The sequence below is a fragment of the Vicia villosa genome, linkage group LG7, assembly GCF_029867415.1.
Source record: "Vicia villosa cultivar HV-30 ecotype Madison, WI linkage group LG7, Vvil1.0, whole genome shotgun sequence".
Lineage (NCBI taxonomy): Eukaryota > Viridiplantae > Streptophyta > Magnoliopsida > Fabales > Fabaceae > Vicia > Vicia villosa.
Genome location: NC_081186.1, coordinates 26365297 through 26381380, shown reverse-complemented (window position 1 = coordinate 26381380; position 16084 = coordinate 26365297).

The following is a 16084-nucleotide window of genomic DNA, read 5'->3' as shown; positions in this document are numbered from 1 at the left end:
ACTGGATGGGATGAACATTACGATGACAATTTCGCTTTTGAAGAAGCCAGGGAAATACCAAATAACGAAGGTTGCTTTTTGTCAGAATACACTCCTCATCAGGATACACAAGTCTCTATTCAAAACATCATCCCGACTGCATGGGACGGCCTTATCGAGCACCTTGCTCAGCCAACAGAGATATCTCAGCCTGGGCTCTCGTATCCAGCAGAGTATATCCCTTATTCCGAAGGATCACCGGCTCATTTTCCCACTAATGAAATCAATGCTGTGGAAGATGAAGAAGACAACTGCAACTGGAACAGCTGGATACTCCCTGCTCACAACAGTGGATTGAACAACTGGAAAGCTGAGGATGTGATCTCCTTTGACCAGGAGTAAATGCCATTTCCTGTTTTCTTTGTGTATATTGTGCAAAGATAAAAATGGTTCCTGAACAATCGAACCATGAGCTTGAAAGCCGTGTGCCTTAGCACACTGGTCCTTCTATAACGACTTATCATATCATGATCATGTGCATTCAATAAAATCATGGGACGCTTGCATATTTAAATTTTGTGATCCTTTTTCTTTCTTTCTTCGCTTTCAAATAGCTATGTTTTTTCTTCACACACACTCACATAACTAACATGCAGATTCACATACACTCTGGATCCAGTCAACAACGATTCTGCTATTGCCCGTCATGACTTTGAAAGTCCGATCTACCAAACTGAGGACGAAAGTGAGGAAGATTGTGAAGTGCCAAGAGAACTTGCAAGGCTGCTAGAACAAGAAGACAAGGCCATACAGCCTCACGAGGAGCCAATTGAGGTCATCAACTTGGGCAGCAACGAAGAAAAGAAAGAAGTCAAAATAGGGGCTGATTTAGAACACAGCATCAAGCAAAGACTGATTCAAATGCTGCGAGACTACGTCGAGATATTCGCCTGGTCCTATAAAGATATGCCAGGCCTTGACACAGACATTGTAGTTCATCGCCTGCCAATCAAAGAAGGTAGCCTTCCAGTCAAACAGAAACTACGAAGGAGTAGGCCTGATATGTCAAAAAAGATCAAAGACGAGGTTGAAAAACAGTTCAATGCCGGATTCCTAAAAGTTGTAAGTTATCCTCCTTGGATAGCTAACATCGTGCCTGTACCTAAAAAAGACGGGAAAGTCAGAATGTGCGTGGACTACAGAGATCTGAACCGGGCAAGCCCCAAAGATGATTTCCCTTTACCACACATCGATGTACTGGTTGACAATACCGCACAATGCAAGGTATTCTCCTTTATGGACGGATTCTCAGGGTACAATCAAATTAAGATGGCACCCGAAGACATGGAAAAAACAACCTTCACAACACCCTGGGGAACCTTTTGTTACAAAGTAATGCCCTTTGGTCTGAAAAACGCAGGAGCAACCTATCAACGTGCAATGGTAGCGCTATTTCATGATATGATTCATCAAGAAATAGAGGTGTATGTCGATGACATGATTGCAAAATCCAACACCGAGGAAGAACATCTGGGTCATTTACACAAGTTGTTTGACAGACTCAAGAAATACAAGTTGCGACTGAACCCAAATAAGTGTACCTTTGGAGTAAGATCCGGCAAACTCTTAGGTTTCATAGTCAGCAGCAAAGGTATTGAGGTTGATCCTGCCAAGGTTAAAGCCATTCAAGAAATGCCTATACCTCGTACCGAGAAACAAGTCAGAGGATTCTTGGGACGTCTAAATTACATCGCCCGATTTATTGCCCACATGACTACTACTTGTGTGCCGATCTTCAAACTTTTGAAGAAAGATCAAGTGGAAAGGTGGAATGACAAATGCCAGTTAGCCTTTGACAAAATCAAAGAATATCTCCAAAAACCTCCAATCTTGTTGCCACCTGTGGAAGGCAGACCTCTGATAATGTACCTAACTGTGTTAGAAGACTCAATGGGGTGTGTACTAGGACAACATGACGAATCCGGCCGAAAGGAGCACGCAATCTACTATCTTAGCAAAAAGTTTACCGATTGTGAAACAAGATACTCACTACTCGAAAAAACTTGTTGTGCCTTAGCTTAGGCAGCTCGCCGACTAAGACAGTACATGCTAAATCACACCACTTTCCTAATCTCCAAGATGGATCCCATCAAATACGTGTTCGAAAAACCTGCTCTCTCTTGAAGAATAGCGAGATGGCAAATGATCTTAACAGAATATGACATTCAATACACTTCACAAAAAGCAATCAAAGGAAGTGTGGTAGCTGATCATCTGGCTCATCAAGCAGTGGATGATTATCAAGCATTGAACTTTGACTTCCCAGACGAAGACATTATGCTAGTCAATGACTACAAACAACCAGGACCAGAAGGAGGACCCGAGCCAGGATCCCGGTGGACTATGGTTTTTGACGGAGCTTCTAATGCACTTGGCAATGGCATCGGAGCTGTGATCATTTCCCCCGCAGGAGGTTATACACCATTCACTGCCAGATTACGCTTCAATTGCACTAACAATATAGCCGAATACGAAGCATGTATTCTGGGTCTTAAAGCTGCAATCGATCTAAGAATCAAATTCCTGGAAGTCTACAGAGACTCGGCCTTGGTAATCTACCAAGTCAAAGGGGAATGGGACACAAAGCACCCAAATCTAATTCCTTACAAAGAATATGTGCTGAGTTTGATTCCTTACTTCGAAGAAATCACTTTCGAACACATCCCACGCGAGGAAAATCAACTAGCTGATGCTTTAGCTACCATGTCATCCATGTTCAAAGTCAGGTGGGACAACGAGGCGCCTATGATCACCATTTACAGGCAAGATGAACCATCCTATTGCAATGAGATCAATACCGAGGGAACAGAAGAAAAACCATGGTTCCATGAAGTAAAAAGATATCTCGAAGCTCAGGAGTACCCTGAAGGGGCATCCATTAACGACAGAAAGTTTCTAAGGAGATTTGCTGCCAAATTCTTTCTAAGCAATGGAACCCTATACAAACGCAACCATGACTCGACTTTACTTCGCTGTGTAAACAAGAAGGAAGCAGAACAGATCATGGAAGAAATACACAATGGTGCCTTCGGTACTCATTCCAGTGGACATACAATGGCTAAAAAGATCCTGAGAGCAGGTTATTACTGGTCTACCATGGAAACAGACTGCCATCATCACTCCCAACATGTCACAGATGCCAGATATACGCTGACAAAGTACATGTACCTCCAGTTCCATTAAGCGTCCTGACGGCTCCTTGGCCTTTTGCAATGTGGGGTATTGATATGATTGGAGAAATCAAACCTACTGCCTCCAACGGACATCGCTTTATCCTGGTCGCTATTGACTACTTCACAAAGTGGGTAGAAGCAGCTTCATTTGCTTCTGTTACCAAGAATGTGGTGGCCCGGTTCATCAAATACAATCTCGTTTGTCGGTACGGCATCCCTGAACGGATTATCACGGACAATAGCACAAATCTAAACAACAGAATGATTACTGAACTTTGCACACAGTTCAAGATCAAACATCATAATTCTTCTCCATATCGACCAAAGATGAACGGCGCGGTGGAAGCTGCCAACAAGAACATCAAGAAAATCATACAAAAAATGACAGTAACCTACAAAGACTGTCATGAGATGTTACCTTTTGCTCTTCATGGTTATCGCACATCTGCGCGTACTTCAACAGGGCCAACTCCATTCTCCTTAGTCTATGGCATGGAGGTAGTTCTTCCAATTGAAATTCAGATTCCTTCCCTAAGGATTATGAAAGAAGCCAATCTAGACGAAGACGATTGGATTCAAACACGGTTGGACCAGATAAACTTGATTGATGAGAAAAGGCTCGCAGCTATTTGTCATGGTCAGCTATACCAAAAGCGTATGATCAAAGCCTTCAACAAAAAAGTCAAAAGTCAAGCATACCAAACTGGTGGCTTGGTTGTCAAACGCATCATCTTACCACAAGGTGATCCCAGAGGCAAATGGACTCCCACCTACGAGGGACCATTCATAATCAAGAAAATATTCTCCGGCGGCGCCATGTTGCTTACCACCATGGATGGTGAGAATTTCCCACACCCTGTGAATGCTGACATAGTCAAAAAATACTTCGCTTAAAAAGAAAAAACAGCTCGCTAAGTTGAAAACCTGAAAGGGCAACTTAGGCAAAAAATGAGCGTCTCGGTGGATTGAAAACCCGAAAGGGCGGTCCAGGCAAAAATTAGAGACTAAACAAATACTATCCCGGTAGGCTGAAAACCTGAAAGGACAGCCTAGGCAAAAGTTAGGGAATGAAGCATACAACTATGTTCTGTTTAGCTGCCTACTCACCGTCAAGATTCAAACACCTCAAAGACACCGATCAGTCCAATCACTTTCTTCCAACAAGTGAGGGATGATTTGCTCGAAGACAGATTGGCAATAGCAGAGTTGAAACTTGACTGGATTGTTTTCACATAGCTATTTATCTTTATAAATATTTTCCAAAACTTTCTGACAATTTCCTACTTCTAGGATTGTTGTCTCCCTGTGCTAATCAGCCTATCATGGCTCTTTTTCAAAAAATCAATGCAGCTTAGGCTCAAAAATCACTATTTTCATTTTTTCTGTTTTAAATACGTAAAACGTCCCAATGATAATTCTGAATGAACATGTGCATTTGAATATGATTGATGTTTACCAGGAAAAACAGGAATAGCATTCAAGTAATGTCCCAATTATCTGGACATCATTCCATCAGAAGAAAATCCCCGAGAGAAACGCATTTCTCAGCAAATTCCTCAAAAAGATTTTCTCTTCAAAAGAAGTCTTATCCCCCAGCAGGGTTGTTCCAGATTACTATCTTCAGAAGGTGTGATCCCCGCACCCGGACTTGGTCAGATAGTGCATCGGAGGATTATACATCTCCCTCATTCCCATTTGAAAGGGCATCAGAACTTCCAGCTACCTTTCATTCCCAAGTGATAGTCAAAGATCCTTCAACAAAGTACCGTGGTTCTCAAAGAATTTCCCCAGCCGAGGGTACTCAAACAAGACAAAAGATCATCAACAATCACAATATAGTCATATTCAGATGACTGACGGAAATTTATTTTCCCAAATAGAAGCTTGACATCACATTCATACATCATACGTCCTACATCATACATCATACATCATACATCATGCATCATGCGCATATTCATACACAACATCACATGCATATTTCTCCGGGAATATCTCACGTTTACATGCATCATAAACATTGCATACCACTAACTTGATTTTTCAGGTAGACGGATATCTTCAACAAAGATGTTCTCAATCACATGCAGTGTTCACCTGAATTCCATGAACGGTTCTTTCAGATATAATCAAGCCGAAGATTCATTCTGATCACTTACCAACTCAAAAACAGACATTGCAGATCTAAAGTTGATACCTCAGACGGTTCCAGAACGATCTAGCATCACAAATCAAAGTCGATACCTCAGACGGTTCCAGAACGATCTAACATCGCAGATCTAAAGTTGATACCTCAGACGGTTCCAGAACGATCTAACATTGCAGATCTAAAGTTGATACCTCAGACGGTTCCAGAACGATCTAACATCGCAGATCTAAAGTTGATACCTCAAACGGTTCCAGAACGATCTAACATTGCAGATCTAAAGTTGATACCTCAGACGGTTCCAGAACGATCTAGCATCACAGATCTAAAGTTGATACCTCAGACGGTTCAAGAACGATCTAACATCAAAGATCTAAAGCTGATACCTCAGACGGTTCCACAATGATCAAAATCTAAAGCGGAAAAACTTTGGACAAGTTCCGTAGCAATCATCCTCCTAGACTTAAAGCGGTAACCTTGGACGGTTCCGAAACAGTCAACACAAAGACTTTCAAATCCTTCATCAAGATGTAATCAATGGATTCATCCTGATGAACAAACCATCAACACATTTACCAGGTGGCATCTGAAAGCCCCTCTCAGGTAATGTTTCAATCTGCCAACAACATTTCGCAGACGACATTCAAATGCAACTTCCAACATCTCTTCTGATCAAGGTAAGTGCAAATTTTCAGGGAATCTAAATATTCAATCATCTTCTACCTTCAGATTTCAGACAATCTCTTCAGGTTTAAGAAGATTGAATAGGGGCAACTGTTATACCCCAAAATTTGCCCGCATCTTTTTTCAAGAAAACTCCAATCTGAAAATTAAGAGTCTCATATAATCATGGATTTTTATTTCAACAAATATCCTGACATATGAAATACTTAGTTTTTTAGAATTTTTCTTATACAGTAATTTGGCTTGCAGTTGAATTTATTCTTACGCAAACGCCAAATACTGTTTATTACTTCACACATGCTATTTATTTATTTACAGATAAATAGTACTCACACAATTGGTACAGAGTTAAATCTTTTTGCAGGCGCAGAATCAGGAAACTCAGACTGTACTGGTAACAGTCAGTCGACAGTCAAACTGCTGGCAGTACAATTCTCAGTGTTTTGTACCATCAATCAAATCAATCTTTTACAATTCAAAATTCCAAGATTTTTGTTCTAGAAGTCTTCTGAATATCACGCGATTAGCAGAGACTCAACACTGCACAAAAATCAGGTACGCTTAACTGTCTCCTACACAAACAGTCCCTGACTAGGGTTTTCTTGTTTTTACAGGAGAAACAAGCTTTTGAGACCTCAAATGGATTTCATGCACATCCATATATCTCAAAGTACCATCATACAAATTTTCAAACTTCAATTCACTCAGACGCACCGTCAGCAGCTCAAACAGTCAACAGACGACCCGTTTGACCAAAAAAGTCAACAGACAGTCAAAAATGAAATTTTTTGTCAAAGTCCATATTTTGTCAAAGGATTCATCATTTGATCATTGGATGATCATAATTCATCAAGGAAAGATCAAAATAACCAAAAACCCTAAGATTCAAAATTAGGGTTTTTGCCTGAAAAGTCAACTCTACTTTGACTGATCATAACTCTCTCATCCTTCATCCAAAAAATTCAAACCAAAGCTCATTTTGAAGGAAATTCAATTATATTTCAAATGCCATTGATCCCATGGTCATTGGATTCACCATTTGAAAAATATGATCAAAGACATTACAGGTCATTTTCAAAGTCAACAAAAAGACACTTTTTTCAAAAGGACACACAAGGAGCATCAAAAATAATTTTGACATGAGACCAAAGACATTGGTTAGAGTACTCTTTGAGGTTTCCAAAAAGTGCAAGAACTCCTTCATATGACAAAAATTGAGGGATTTACACCTTGTTGAAGTTGGCTAAATTTTGGAAAATGCATAAAACCAACATTGCTCAAAAATGCATTTTTTCCAAATGGGGCCAAGTTTTCATGGTTCAAACATCATTGCCATGTTATTATGGGCCTCCCACGACCAAGACAAAGCCCACACCATTTTTATCCATTTTTGGCTTAATTTTATCTTATTTTAAGATTAAATAAAAAGGAAAAATGGAAGGACAAAGCATAGCTTACTTTCCAAGCTAAAGCCACCAAGGAATCTTCAATTATGCAGCAAGGAAGGTGCAAGGAAAGCCTAGAGCAAGAGTGTGTAAAAATCAAGCAATGGTTGCTTGAAAGTTAAGCTTGAAAGTCAAAAATTCAACAAAGACAATTAAGGCTTCTTAGCTTCAATTTTAAGCACTCATGGCCTATAAAATAGCTCAAGACACTTCACAAAAGGAGGGGGCCACGAAATAGACAAAAGCATAGCAAAGAAACTCACAAAAATTCTCAAAAAATTCCAAAACTTTGTAATTTTCATTTTGTGGTTTCCAACCATTATCAATACAAACAAACACTTCCAATTATCTTCTAAAATAATATAGAGTAAGAATAAACTTTTTGTGTGGTCCCATGAGAGTCGTAACATATGCATGGTGTTTTTCATGAACATACACATATAACTTTCGTTTTCCTATGCATGCTTGATTAAAATGAAAACTAACCACTTGCATGGACTCATGGCATGATATAGAGTAGGTTTGAGTGATCACATGCAAGCTTTAACGTGGTTTTGAAGCTCCACCATTTTTGAGCTTCAAACATGTGAAGCTTTCGTTCTCCATGATACAAGCTTCAAATGGAAAAACTAACGACGCTATCATGTTCAGAAGGGTCCAATTAGGTGATCTGGGTGGCCTTTGTTCTTTTTTATTTTCATTTTGTAGGTCGTTCAAAAGCATGGAAAAAGAAAGAAAAATCCGCAGGAAAATCCGCAGGTAAATCTGCAGCAAAATCCGCAGGTAATATGAAGAAGAAGATGAATAGTAAGGTGGAATCTTTGACCAGCACGCGTGGCAGATTTACTCCCTCTCATTCGTTGGTCAATTGCACGTGGGTCCCACGTTGGACTCTCAAAATCAGCATGATCACATGTTGTCCCTCTATCCATGTGCATCATGTTACTTTAAATCTGAGCCACAATATCTCCTAGTAATATGATCCAACGCATCAAAAAATGCAGCCACACCATAACCCATCATAAATTACCACACATGATCACTGCTTTATTTATTTTTCTATTTTATTTTAATTTCTTTGCAAAATTAATTAAAAATAGTTTTAAAAATCCAAAAAATACACAAAAAATATTTTTAAGCTTCCAAAATAATATATTATTTTCTGAAATAAAAATATTTTATTTTTCTTCATAATTTCAATATTTTGCATAATTAATTAGTATATATTTATATATTTGCTTTTTAATTATTCTAACCAATCAAAAAAAATCATAAAAAAAAAATTGTTCTTTATGTTAAATATTGTTTATATATTATACACTAATTTTGTACATATTTAGGATAATTTTCTCTTTAAGTTTTAATTATTTGTATAATTATTGGTATAATTATGTATTAATTAGCTTAATCAATTTCAAATCAATTTCAAATCAATTTCAAAAATTCCAAAAAAATTAGTTTTGTTTTAAAATTAATTGACAAATATTTTTTACATATTTTGAACTTAATTTTTAGGTTTAAAATTTATTTTCATCTTTTCCCTCATTTTATTTTAATTAATCATGCATTAATCATAATTAAAATAAATCATAAAAATATCCAAAAACATGCCCTTTTATTTTTCTTGCAATTTAAATTCCTAGATAAATGTATAGGATGTCAAATTCATGTAAATAGGCTAGTTTACATTTCCTGCACAATCGATGTAATAGCGTAGATTTACTTTCCGCACTTTACATTTCCGCATTTTAATTTCCAGCAAATATAAACTGCGTGTATGTCAAAGATAAAATTGAACCGTTAGATCACTAACTTCAAAGATAAAATATCTGAATACAAACACAATCACACTTGCACCTTTTAAGGTAATCCCTTCTCATTCTTTTCAAAATCAAAAGTCAAAATTCTACTGTTTCGAGTACAAAATCAAACCTTTTGTTTATATCCGGTGAAAGGATAGATTTTTAAAGGAAATAGGATAAAGACCTTACAACTCAGGGTAGACCTCCTAGTTTGCTTGCTCAAATCAAAACAAACAAAATTCTCATACACTGTTGTTTTTCAAAACAAAACTTTCCAAAAAGACAATACTTTGTATACATCCAAACACGGATCATTACAAAGTTAACGTTCTTTTCAAAACATCTTTCGAAAGATAAACAAACATTTTGTATACATCCACACAAGGATCATTACAAAATTCAATTTACAAAGGTATTTGAAACCACATATGAGCATTCTAAAGCAATTGAAAAGTAATCGAAAAACAAGTGAGCTAAGCAAACTTAAGAGCCCATGGATAACCATGGATACAAAGGGTGCTAACACCTTCCCTTTGTATAACCTACCCCCTTACCCAGAATTTCTTAAAGGTCTTTTTTCTATTTCTTTTATAAACCTTTCCTTAATTGGATAAAATAAAAGGTCGGTGGCGACTCTGTGAATTTTCAAAAAATGCGAAAGCATAAGCGATAAAAAAGAGTCAGTTCACGTATCTCTCCCGCTCAGAGGTATGGCCCGAAAAAAACGGAGGTCCACACTATCGTAGCTGGAGTGAGTTTATCATAGATGGTATGACCCACTTACTATCGTAGCTGGAGTGAGTTTATCGTAGATGGTATGACCCACTTACTATCATAGTTGGAGTGAGTTTATCGTAGATGGTATGACCCACTTACTATCGTTCTAGTAAGTCGTCGCAGTTAGTCATACCTACTCACTATCGTAGTATCAGCAATTTTATCCTATATGGTGTGGCCCATTTACTATAGCTCTAGTAAGTCGTCGCAGTTATCCATACCTACTTGCTATCGTAGTTGGAGTAAGCTTACCGTAGATGGTATGACCCACTTACTATAGTTCTAGTAAGTCGTCGCAGTTAGCCATACCTGCTTACTATCGTAGTTTGAGTAATCCCAAAAGGATCAGTTGCTATAGCTCTAGCAAGCTCACCTGCACCAATGGGATCCACTTGCCCCGGTTCGGACAAGTTTACCTGCATAGAAGATTGTTTGCTATAGTTCTAGCACGTTTGCTTGCATGAAAAAGATTCACTTGTTTGGAGACTCGCGACTCGAGGGTCGGAGAAAATAGCATGTCAAATATTCATGACTCGAGGGTCGGAAAGGAAACGATATGTTTAGAAACTCACGACTCGAGGGTCGGACATTCACGACTCGAGGGTCAGAAAACAAACTAACCACAACATGAGGGTTGGAAACTCCCGACTCGAGGGTCAGAAAACAAAACAATCACAACACGAGGGTTGGAAACTCACGACTCGAGGGTCAGAAAACAAACCAATCAAAACATGAGGGTTGGAAACTCACGACTCGTGGGTCGGACACTGGGCTTTTGTAGTATGTGAATGTGCTAGACGATATGTATATGCTAATGCGTATGTATATGTTTTATGAGAGAAATGAACAGCAAGGTTGCTATCATCGGTAAGGTTACCGGGATACATTAATCAGGTGATTGGCGATAAATAAACAGCAAGGTTACTGTCATCGGTAAGGTTACCGGGATACGTCAATCAGGTGATTGGAAATAAACCAACAGCAAGGTTACTATCATCGGTAAGGTTACCGGGAAGCAGGTGGACAATGTGGTTTAGCACCAGAGTAATGACTTGGGTGTTTTGATGTATGGGACAATGCTTATGCTCATGCATATGTTGATTGATGTAACAGTTGGAATGAAATAATGTCTTTTATAAGACTACCTGAAAAGGTTTCTAGAATGGATATGAACATTTGTCTTAAAGAAGACTACCTGAAAAGGTTCTTAGAAAGGATAAAATTTGTCTTAAAGACTATCTAAAAAGGTTCTTAGAAAAGGATGAGGAATGTCTTAAAGAAGACTACCTGAAGAGGTTCATGGAAAGGATGATGAATGTCTTAGAAAATACTACCTAGAAATGCTCTTAGAAAAATAATGTCTTAGAGAAGACTACCTGGAGAGGTTCCTAGAAAGGATAACAATTCGTCTTAAAGAAGACCACCTGAAAAGGTTCCTAGAAAGGATCGTAAGATTTGTCTTAAAGAAGACTACCTAAAAAGGTGTGGTGTAATGTTTCGACCAATGTATGTAATGCATGATTTATATGTATTTGCATGATGCTCCAATGATGGGTTGTTGATAGCCAAAGCATATATAGTTCACTAATGTTGTAAGGTTGTTGGATGCTAGCGCGATTTCCCAATACCTGTTTTTTTTAACTTTGAAGATCGTAGTTAGGAGAAAGATTGGTTCGAGGTTGTAAAGTATGAAGATGTCTTTTCCTTATGTTCTGCGTCTTGCCCCGGTTTGACCCTTTGAATTACTCCACGCCTTTGAATTTTAGAGTTCTCCACGCCTTTAACCTTTGCAATTCGCACCTTTAACCTTTTCGAGGTTCACCACACCTTTAACCTTTTGAGGTTCTCCACGCCTTTAACCTTTTGAATTGTTTACCTTATGGGGTTGATATCCAATGCCCCAATGTTTAGTGGAAAATGGTGCTTATAATCTCCAAGCCACAAAGGAGGTGCCCCGAGAAATAACCTTGTCATACAAATGTGATTCATATGCTTCAGCGTTTGCATTGTAGGGTATGCCTTTGATCTCCAGGATATGGAGGGCTATCCGTAGTGTTCTATCCTTTTGAATTTGAATTCTTCCCATGTTTGACATGCCCCTGTTTGTTATTGCTTCGAGATGTTCCCCGAGTCGATTGCACCTTAGGAAGAATGCCCCTAGTGAATAGGATGTTTGATTACATGCCCATGTGATCCTTGAAATTTTGCCCCTGTTTAGGAGAACCCTCTAGATGTGGTTCCTCCATGCAAAGGTCTTTATTAGAAGTGATCGCTTTTTGATTAACCCATTTCGTGATCTCCTTGAGTGCTAAGTGTATGTTTGTAGCTGACGTTGTACCCTTTGAGAAGTAACTCCAATGCAATGCGTATGCAAGTTTTGGAATCGAAGTCCGTTATCAATTAGGATCGGATGATTAGAAATGAATGCTTGAAGAAGCGCAGTGATTAGGAATAGTTTTAGCAAACTTTAGGAGTCAGTATAACAAAGTTCTGCTTAATATGCTTTCGTGGTTAACCTTGCCTCAATTAGGACTTTTGAATATTGTAACTTGGCCTGGTTCATAGTTTTAAGAAACAATGGATATATGGCTCAAAATTTATTTAACCCACCCATTTCTCCTTGATTTTTCTCCAAATCCTAAAAATTCGCCTAATCCAACGAATGTGCTTTGTTTGTAAGAGAATCGTTTCAGTTTTGATGTTGAGCAGAAGCTTTAGTAGGGATCCAAGCACCGGTGAAAAATGTTGTAGAGGTCCAAGCATTGATGGGAAGCTCCAATGAGTTAGCAGTCATAAGATTATCCTTGGTATTTCACCTTTTTTTATCCCTTATTTTTGCATGAACCAATTCCTTTGAGTTTGATCCATCGCGATGCCCTAATTTTTTGCCTAAGTCATTTTGTTTTCCCTTTTGACTTAGCGGGCGCTTTTCTCTTCTTTTTTGTTGTGAATGCTCCTTTGGATATTGACTGTTGTGACTGCTATGTTGACTTTGATTTGTAAGCTTCGACTTTGATACTTCTTCTTTCTTGAATGATGTATTGAGGAAGAAGATGTTGTGAATGTTATCTCCATTGCTTCCTCAATCTTGGATGAATGCGAGGAAGAAGATATTGTAAGTTTAAGAGTGCGCCTAAGAGGGGGGGTGAATTAGGACTTTGAAAATTTATCCGGTTTTTTGAATACTTGTACTTATTTTTGGTTAAGTGTTTGAAGGTTTTTGAATGGTTCTTTTCTTTTCTTGATAATAGTGATGAAAGCGGTAAATTGCGGAAAAGTAAAGAACACAATGATGTATACTGGTTCCCCTCACAATCCGAGAGTACTCCAGTCCCCTTTCAAACACGAAAGAGATTTTACTATTGTTAGATCTTTGTACAAGCCTAGACTAAGACTCCTCCTACAATCTTCTAACAAAAACCACCAAGAACAATCCTCTTGGATTTCAATAAGTCCTTAAGAGAACACCCTCCCTAAGGATACCTCTTGTTTCCAAAACTATGGACAACAAGGTTACAACTACCAAGAACAATCCTCTTGGATTTATCAACTTGATTATGAGAACAATCCTCTCACTAATCAAAGACTCTTGCTTCCAACAATCCTGGATAGCAAATCAATAATAACAAAATATATTTTGAGTAGAAGTTTTGATACAATGAATCAATCACTTGATTGATCTTCCCTTTCAAGTAAACAAATCTTTTAATGTAACACAAGTGTTTATGAATGGTATGAAATGTTTCTTTGCAATATTAAAAGAAAATATATGCAAGAGGTTTCAATGAAATTTGAAGTATATGACACTTGGTGTTTATATGAAGATTTCTTGATGTATAAGATTTGTATGAATTTTTGAATGAAAGAGGTTAAGAATAAAATATAAAAAACTGAAATATATAGCCTCTAAGACACCTTTACAAATGGTTATTTTGTATGGAAGGATGCAAGGATAAAAGATGAAGAGGTACCTTTTGAAGAAAGAAAAGAATTCTGAATTTTCAAAAAAATTCACGTGGGAACCGGTTCCCTTAAAACAGAACCCGGGTTCCCTATATCCAACGTTATAAAAATTTGAAAAAATGAACTGGGGAACCGGTTCCCAGAATGTGGAACTCGGTTCCTGGACATGGTGATGCGCAAATATGCTGGGCAGTGGGATCTGGGAACCGGTTCCTCCAAACTGGAACTCGGTTCCCACATGCAAAAAATGCCAAAAACTTATTTTTAATGATTTGAATGCTTTTCTAATGACTTGCAAATATTATGGAACATGTATGAATGTTTGAGAACACTTGTTATGCATTAATAGACTTGCTTTGCCATAAATCTTAATACCTTAGATCAACCAAGCTTGAAACCATTGAGGAAATCTTGAATCTTGTTTCTTTTTAAAAATACTTGATCCATTGCTTATTTGATCTTTTTGCTCATCCTTTATTGATGCATACTTATGATAGTTGTCTTCATCAAAACATAGTATGGTAGAAGCTTGCCTTCACATTCTCCCCCTTTTTGATGATGACAACATTTGAAATATGAAGTGTAATGCTCTTTATGTGAATGCTCCCCCTAAATTTGATAACTCCCCCTTGATCAAAGCTCTCCCTTGATTCTTGAGAAATATTATTTCTTTGTGGCTGCAAATGTTAGGTACAAGCAAGCATACACATATACACAAATATCTTCTCCCCCTTTGTCATTATCAAAAAGGATGGGAAAAAGATAAATTATTATAAAATATGAACACAAATAATTCTTTACCCATGAGTTTTACCTCATTGGTGACTTCATTAAACATTCATCTTTGGTGAATATTATTTTGAAGCCTTTGTCACAAAGTTGGCTTTTGCTTAGAAGATTTTGCTTTAGTCTTTCAACATAAAGTACATCTTCAATTGATATGAAAATTAGTGCTTCAACTTTGACAATGCCAAGAATTCTTCCTTTAAGGTATTCTCCATGTGTGAAATCACCCTTGGACTTAAAAACTAGATTTGAAAGTTAGTTTATGTCTTCCATCAAATGCTTAGAACCACCACTTGATAAAAACACCATAGATTTTAAGTGGTCCTCAAGCAAACCTACAAAACAAATTAAGTTTGATTTGGTACCCAATGTGCTTTGGGTCCATCATAGTTAGTTCCTTTCTTCACCCATACATAATGTCCACTAGGAACACTAAAGTTCCTTACATAACAAGCATTGGGTGTGTGACCAATAATACCACAATAAAAACAAGTAGGTTCAAAGTTATTTCTATATCTAGGAACATATGGTTTCTTTTTAGGAAACCTTTTAGGATGATGATGAACCTTTTGTACTTTATTCAATTTGTTGAATTGTTCACTTGTCTTCACAAAGATAGTTTTACTAGTACTTGGTTTAGACTTTGCATATCCAAGACCACTTTTATCATTAGGGAATCTTTGTTGCCTAAGGACACCTTCCAACCCAATTTGTCCTTTTTCATACCTTTCAAGGACTCTCTTTAATTGAACAATTTCAAAAGAAAATGATTCACAATTCTTGCATGCAACACTATCTTCTTGAACACTAATCATTTTTTCTTTGTCATCTTTTTCTTCTATTATCTTAACCTTCTCTTCTAAAGATGATATTATTTTCTTTTGAGATGAGATAGTTTTATAGAGAATTTTGCACTCATTTAACAATTCATTTATTGCATCTTGAACATCATTATCAAAGAGAGAAAATTCATTACTAACCTCATTGTCTTCATCATCGGAATGGTGTGTTGCTACCAATGCAAGATTCACATGTTCTTCATCTGAAGATGAACTTATTTCATTGTCATCCCATGCTACATATGCTTTCTTTGATTTTTTATCCTTATTTTTCTTGAAGTATTTGTTCTTCTTTTCAAGTTTAGGGCATTCACTTTTGACATGTCCTCTTTCTCCACATTCAAAGCATTTAATCTTCCTTGTTGGTACTTCATCTTTAATGATCTCCTTTTTCTTTTCTTTTCTTAGAAATTTTTCAAACTTTTTGATA